Source organism: Gallinula chloropus, assembly GCF_964237585.1.
Source record: "Gallinula chloropus genome assembly, chromosome: 28".
In the NCBI taxonomy this organism is placed as follows: Eukaryota; Metazoa; Chordata; class Aves; order Gruiformes; family Rallidae; genus Gallinula; species Gallinula chloropus.
Window position 1 is genome coordinate 1389413 of NC_140113.1, and position 6924 is coordinate 1396336.

The 6924-nt window shown below is 61.0% G+C and overlaps 1 long non-coding RNA gene across 1 annotated transcript; it reads right to left on the reverse strand.

The window, feature by feature from the left end:
* Positions 1-3699: 3699 nt before the first annotated feature.
* On the reverse strand, positions 3700-6628 carry LOC311201858. The gene is made up of 3 exons (XR_014617888.1): positions 6215-6628; positions 5677-5792; positions 3700-5480 (listed from the first exon to the last, which is right to left on the reverse strand). It is a non-coding gene; the product is annotated as an uncharacterized lncRNA (long non-coding RNA).
* Positions 6629-6924: the final 296 nt, after the last annotated feature.

Below are 6924 nucleotides of genomic sequence, written 5' to 3' on the forward strand. Positions count from 1 at the left end.
CCTCCCTGATGCTGGCTTCCCAGGGTGACTCAAATTTGCTCCCAACCAGACCAGGCTCCTTCAGACACAGGCAGGGGACAACCAAGTTGAGAAACACGATTATTGGGGTGCACAGCCCCGCCAGAGATGGGGTGCATCAGCCCAGGCACCCTCATGTCCCCTGCCAGGGCTGATTACAGGGCACAGGTCTGCCTGTGGTAGCCAGAACCTCAATCCCTGAGATAGGGTCTTGAGTGGGTTACCCCCCAGTCCGTGCTCAGCATCAGGGATGCAGAGGGTTGAGGTGTGGTACCTCTGCATGACCCAGAGGCTGCAGGGCTGAGTGCTGGGGGAGCAAGCAGCTTCCTACCTCCCCAAACTCCCCAAGCCCAGGGACAGCGTGGTCCTGAAGCCAAGGGTCCTCACCCTGAGCACAAACTCATCTCAAGGGGCTCAGGGGGTGGTGGTGGGGTTCCTCTCGACCACCACTCACTGGTGATGACTGCAGACTGCAGGCCACCCAGCCCGCCCTTATCTCCACGTGCGTTTAACATCCGAGTGTTGAGCTCCTGCGTCAGGGAATTCCAGAGGGACAAAGTCAGTGGAGCCGGATCCTTCCCCTCCCCACCCCACAGGCACCTGGCACCCATCTGATCAAGCGGCAACTTGTCCTCCACCGTGAAACGGGGGGGGGGGGGAGGAAAAACGCATCCCCTGCCTGGTGCAGGGCCGCGGGCTCCGTCTGGCTCTGGGGCTGCCCCACGCCGGGTTGTCTAGACCCACCGCAGGAGTAAAGGCGTAGCAGGACTAGGAGCAGTTTGCTCCCCGTTGGAAGCGGTGGCGCACACGCCTTATCGCCGGCTGGGATCAGCCCTCTGCGGCTGCACCGCCCCACGTCCGGTCCGAACCCTTCGCCCACCGGTTACCGAGATGTCAGGCGGCTGTGTGCCGCCCCTCACCCCCCGAGACCCGTCCCGTCCCGTCCCGTCCCGTCCCGTTCCCCCGGCGGCTCCCGGCGCAGGAAGCCGGAGCGGCAAAACCCGGGCGGGGGATGCCACCTGCTGGAGAGCGGCGGGGGGCTGCAGCCCGGCACCCCCAACCCCACCGCCGACACCTCTGAACTCTTCAGTTCCCTCTGCCCCGAACCCCCCAAAACCCACAACCGCTTAAGCCCTGAACCCGGCAGCCCCATCCACCCCCATCTCTGTCACCCCAAACCCTGCATCCCCATCCACCCCCAAACCCTGCAGCCCCATCCACCCCTAAACCCTGCATCCCCATCACCCCCAAACCCTGCATCCCCATCCACCCCCAAACCCTGCATCCCTATCACCCCCAAACCCTGCATCCCTATCACCCCCAAACCCTGCAGCCCCATCCACCCCTAAACCCTGCATCCCCACCACCCCCAAACCCTGCAGCCCCATCCACCCCCAAACCCTGCATCCCCATCACCCCCAAACCCTGCAGCCCCATCACCCCAAACCCTGCAGCCCCATCCACCCCCAAACCCCGCAGTCCCTGAACTCCAGAACCCTGCAGCCCCATCCACCCCCATCTCTGTCACCCCAAAACCTGCAGCCCCATCACCCCCACTTAGAAACCCCCGAAGCCCATTACCACACCATGTAGACACCCCAACCCCCAGCAACCCCACAACCCCACCATGCAGAAACTATCACCCCAAGACCCAGTCCCTGGTGCCAGAGACCCCGGTGAGGGCCGTGGGGACCACGTGAGGGCAGTGCACCCCCAAAAGCTGCTACCTCAGGAAAGGGCCAGGCTTGAGCTCACCCTCCGTGGGCTCCCTCACACTCCCAGGCAGCAGGGCTGTGTGTACCCCCACGGGTACCTGCACCCCCGGCCCGCAGGTCAGGCAGGAACAGCCCTGACAAACGGACCCCCCCCAAACCTCCCTCAGCACCTGCCAACACCCACGGGGCGATCGGGCTGGGGGGCAACCAGAGAGGTTTGCCTCCACGTGCCACTGTGGCCATCACTGCCCTTTAATCAAACCCCGGCTTTTCATGGGACAAAGCGCTTTGTCTCCATTTTTGGGGGGACTCCCCCCCCACCCCCCCCCATCTCATTTCTGCCACCTAATAAATAAATAAACACATTCAACTTCCGAGCTGGAGCCTTAAGGGCCCTTTCCCATGTGGAACAAGCCCAGAGGACAGACAGACAGACTGACCGACCGTGTGGATCTCGGCTGAAGAGCTCTCCCACTCTTCCTCACCGGGAGCAACTCTTCCTCCTCCTCCTCCTCCTCCACCCCTCTTGCTCTGACCAAGCCGGGAGCTTCCCGTAACGCTCCGGCAGCTCTTGGAGCTTCTCAGCCCGGGCTACGGTCTGAACCACCACCCCGAGGTACGTGAAGGGGGCCGGAGTACCGGGAGTGAGGGGGGTACCGGGGGATGGGGGTCTGGGGATACTGGAGTACCGGGGTGTTGGGATAACAGGGGATGCGGGAGTGAGGGGGGTACCGGGGGATGGGGGTCTGGGGATACTGGAGTACCGGGGTGTTGGGATAACAGGGGATGCGGGAGTGAGGGGGGTACTGGGGGATGGGGGCCTGGGGGATACTGGAGTACCAGGAGTGCTGGGATAACAGGGGATGTGGGAGTGCGGGGGGTACCGAGGGATGGGGGTCTGGGGGATACTGGAGTACCGGAGATGCTGGGATAACAGGGGATGCGGGAGTGCGGGGGGTACTGGGGGATGGGGGTCTGGGATCGGATACTGGAGCACTGGGGGTGCTGGGATACCGGGGAATGCGGGAGTGCGGGGGGTACCGAGGGATGGGGGTCTGGGGATACTGGAGTACCGGGAGTGCTGGGATACCGGGGGATGCGGGAGTGCGGGGGGTACCGAGGGACGGGGGTCTGAGGGATACTGGAGTACTGGGGATGCTGGGATACCGGGGGATGCGGGAGTGCGGGGGGTACCGGGGGATGGGGGCCTGGGGGATACTGGAGTACCGGGGGTGCTGGGATACCGGGGGATGCGGGAGTGCGGGGGGTACCGGGGGATGGGGGCCTGGGGGATACTGGAGTACCGGGGGTGTTGGGATAACAGGGGATGCGGGAGTGCGGGGGGTACCGGGGGATGGGGGCCTGGGGGATACTGGATACCGGCAGTGCTGGGATACCGGGGGATGCGGGAGTGCGGGGGGTACCTGGAGTGCCGGGGGTACCGGGGGATTCGGACACGGGGGATTCGGGAATGTCGGGGTACCGAGGGATGCGGGAGTGCCGAGGGTATGGAAGGATCCAGGTGACACCCCCAGCCCAGCCCGCCGCCGCGCGCCTCTGCCCTGCGCCTCTCTTGTCCTCGCTCGGCCGCCGTTGGCCGCGCGTCGCGGGGCGGGGCGGGGCGAGGCGGCGGCGGGGGGGGAGGTGGGAAGATGGCGGAGGCTCCACCGCAGCCGGGACGCTTCTTCTGCCACTGCTGCTCAGCCGAGATCGCCCCGCGCCTGCCCGTGAGCGGAGGGGATGGGGCCGGGCGCGGGTCGGGGCAGGAAGGGGGAAGCGGGGGGTTCGGGGGGGGGAGCCGGGAGGAGCCCCGGCGGGTCGGGCACGTGGGGGTGAGGCCTGAGGGGGCCGGGGGGGCCTGAGGCAGGGCCGGGCGGGCAGGGCCGCGGGGGGCCCGGGGGCGCCTTAGGAGGGCCCGGGGGTCCTCCTAACATTTAGGAGAAACAAAACCCGCAGGCAGATGCGTTTTACCCCCAGGGAAGGGGTGAGAGGGTGTAACACGCCGTGCGGGCACCAAGGTCAGGGAATAAGGGTGGGGGGAAAGAATGAGGCACTCCAGGTGAGAGAGATTCCCCTGCAGCCCCTGGAGAAGACCATGGTGGAGCAGGTGTCCCCACACAGCCCATGGATAAGGACAGGGAGTAGAGACCATCTACAGCCTGTGAAGAGATTGATCCACACCATAGCCGGTTTGCCGGGGGACTTGTGACTCTGGGGGTGCAGCAGGCTGGGCCTGAAGGTCAGCACCCCATGGAAGGAGCCGTGCTGAGACAAGTGGTGAGACCTGGAAGCTGAAGACCACAGCCCGAGCACCAAACAACCCCAGGCATCCCAGGCTCTCACCTCTCCTGTCCCAGGAGAGCACAGAGGCAGCAGGTAAGTCACTGCCCACTCCAGCCACATTCTTCTCATGCTCCAGCGCTGTCACAGAAACTGAGTCACAAACACACCTGGGTATTTGTCTCTCTCTCCTTTTTTAATCAGTTGTATTTGAAATAACTCTGAAATACATTTTTTTTCCCTCCAAAATGTTGGGTTTTCCTGTGTATTGTTCGATCACAATGACTTTTGGCTGGTCCTTGCTCTGATGCACGCCCAGTCCTGGTGTCGACACAGAGGAAAAAAGTCTGCTCAGGCTGCCAGAGGGCAGGACTGCAACAGGGAGAAGGTGTAAAAAATACCAGAGACCAGGGGAGGATGCTTTCAGTTGCAATCCTGCAGCCAACCACTCCAGGATCCACAGGCTGGCCACGCTCCTCCGGGTGCCAGTCACGATGGCCCCTGGTGCCTGGGGCTCGCGGCTTCGCTCGGCAGCAGGGAGAGCTCAGACAAAGCCCCGCCGGGACACGGGATGGCTCAGCACAGCAGCCTCCAGCCAGCTCGCCCTGGAAGTTTGCCTCAAATCATGCAGAGACGTCTCCTGGAGCCGAAAGAGCCGTTTCGAGAGCAGTAATAATTTAAAATGATAAAAACCCTCCCAGTGTGGAGTATCAGAAGGGCAGGTTACAGAGAAAAATACCAAGGGGGCTCGAGCTGGGGCAGGGGAACGGGGGGTCTGTTGCCAGAGTCCATTTGCAGTGGCAGCTCTTGGCCCTCCCCAGCCGCAGGCGTGGGGGGCGGGAGGCAGTATCCTTACGCTTCCGTTTTACAGACTTCAGTCTCCAAAGCAGAAGAGATAGTATCCAAGGGGAGGAGGAGGAGGAGGAGAAAGGAGGGAATCTCCCAATTCAAAAGCCATACAACCAACCTTTGCAACTCAGAATGGCAACCGCTAACTCAGCACCTGGGGGTGCCCCGTCTGTGGGGCGCTGCTGCCTTTCACTGAAACGGTGAAGAGTCCACAGGGCAAATGGATGATTTTATTGATCAGACAGAAGCTCTTCCCCCCCTTCCCCCTCACAGAACTCGAGGCTTCTCCTCTCTGAAGCACCCGGAGCCACCGTGTCTTCAGGACTCAAAAGGGAATCCTGGGGGTGCTGCTTCCCCCTTGCTACCCTCCCCTCGCTCCGCTCTGGATGCCCCTTGCGTTGCTTCTGGTGGCTGGGGAGGGAGGAAGGGCAGCGGACAGGGCCCCAGGGACAGAGGGATTAAGACTCAGGAATTGTTTGATAGATTTTCACTACTTGGGGAGCTGGAGGAAGAGGAGGAGGAGGATGACGACGAGAAGTTCATCCCTGTGAGTCCTGGGGGGTTTGTGGCAGTGTTTTGTCCACTTAAGCTTTTCCGGCACACAGGACACGAGTCGTGCTTTGGAGAGCAGAGAGAAACAAAACAAGGAACAAGAGGAACAGCATTAGAAACACCACACAGGAGGAGCACCAGGGGAAGGACCAGGTGATGCTCCTTCCTCTGCTGGAACACTGCTCCTGCTCAGGCCCCTCAGCACGAAGGGGACGGCACCACCCAAGCGCTGCAAACCCACCGCCCCCCAGCCAGCACCAACCTGCTCCAGCCAAGGGACTATACAGTTGTTGTGGAAGAGGTGATTGCAAGGTAACTGCCGGACGTTTTCACCCACTGTATAGTCTTCTTTGCACACAGGACACTCCAGCCTGGAATCTGGTGTCATGATGAGGAAGCAATAAAGGTTAATGACACTCCAAGAGCCTGACTAGGGATCCCATCGCCTTTTCCCCTTCCCCACAACTGCTGCTTTGTCCTGCAGAGAGGAAAGCTCATTGCTCTGCAGTTCCCACCACTGTCACCCCCTGGGATGTGCTTGGCTCTTCCCTTCCCTTCTGCTTTCTCACCTCCAGCCACACTGAACTCATGGGAACAATTCACCTCCCCAGGGCCGATCCACCCAGCCTGCACCACTCTGTTCTGTGTGTGTGGGTATAACGGAGCGATATTTCCCCTTCCTCCCCCTCTCTGAAACGTTTTAGGGCTTGAAGGTCCCACCAGACCAAACTAAGTCCCAAGGAAATGTTAATCTGAGCTTTGGGAGAGCTGTGAAGGATCCCTGGAGGAGGCAGACGTACCTACGTGTTCCTGCGCGATCTGTACGGTGGGGAGGGCCTGGATCTTTTCTTTGTCTGCTGGTGGTGGGCCGGTGTTTTCAAACTGGTTTAGTAACTGGAAGAACAGGAGGGCACAGGAGGCAGAAAGACGTGAGCTCAGCAGCGCTCAGGATCTGTTCACTTATTCACCAGGGCGCCCGAGCCCCGCGTCGCCTGCACTCTGGACCTTGCCTCCCACCTCCCCACCTCCTGTGCTCTGTGTGTGTGTGTGTCCTGTGCCCCCCCAAAGCTGCTGGCAATCTCAGAGCCCTGTCACAATGTGGGGGAAGAAGGGAGAAAAATCCTGACTGAAGTGCAGTCTGCTGAGAAGGAAGGGGTGGGGGGAAGGTGCCTTAAGACCTGGCTGCACTTCTCATCACCTGACTCTGGTGTCACTGGGGGTGCAGGGCAGTGTAATAAATTACAGTTTTCTCTCCTTCACTCTGTGTTGAGTCTGTTTTGCCCATGACATTGATTATGGGGTGATCTCTCCCTGTCCTTTTCTTGACTCCTAAGCCTCTCAATATCTTTTCTCCCCTGTCCAACTGAAAAGGGGAGTAATAACCTGACTTTGGTGGGCATCTGGCCTCCAGCCAGGCTTAAACCACCACAACAATCCTGTCAGGTAATTTTAGGTGGTGATAAGTTGTCCCCTCAGCCTCCTCTTCTCCAGGCTGAACACCCCCAGCTCC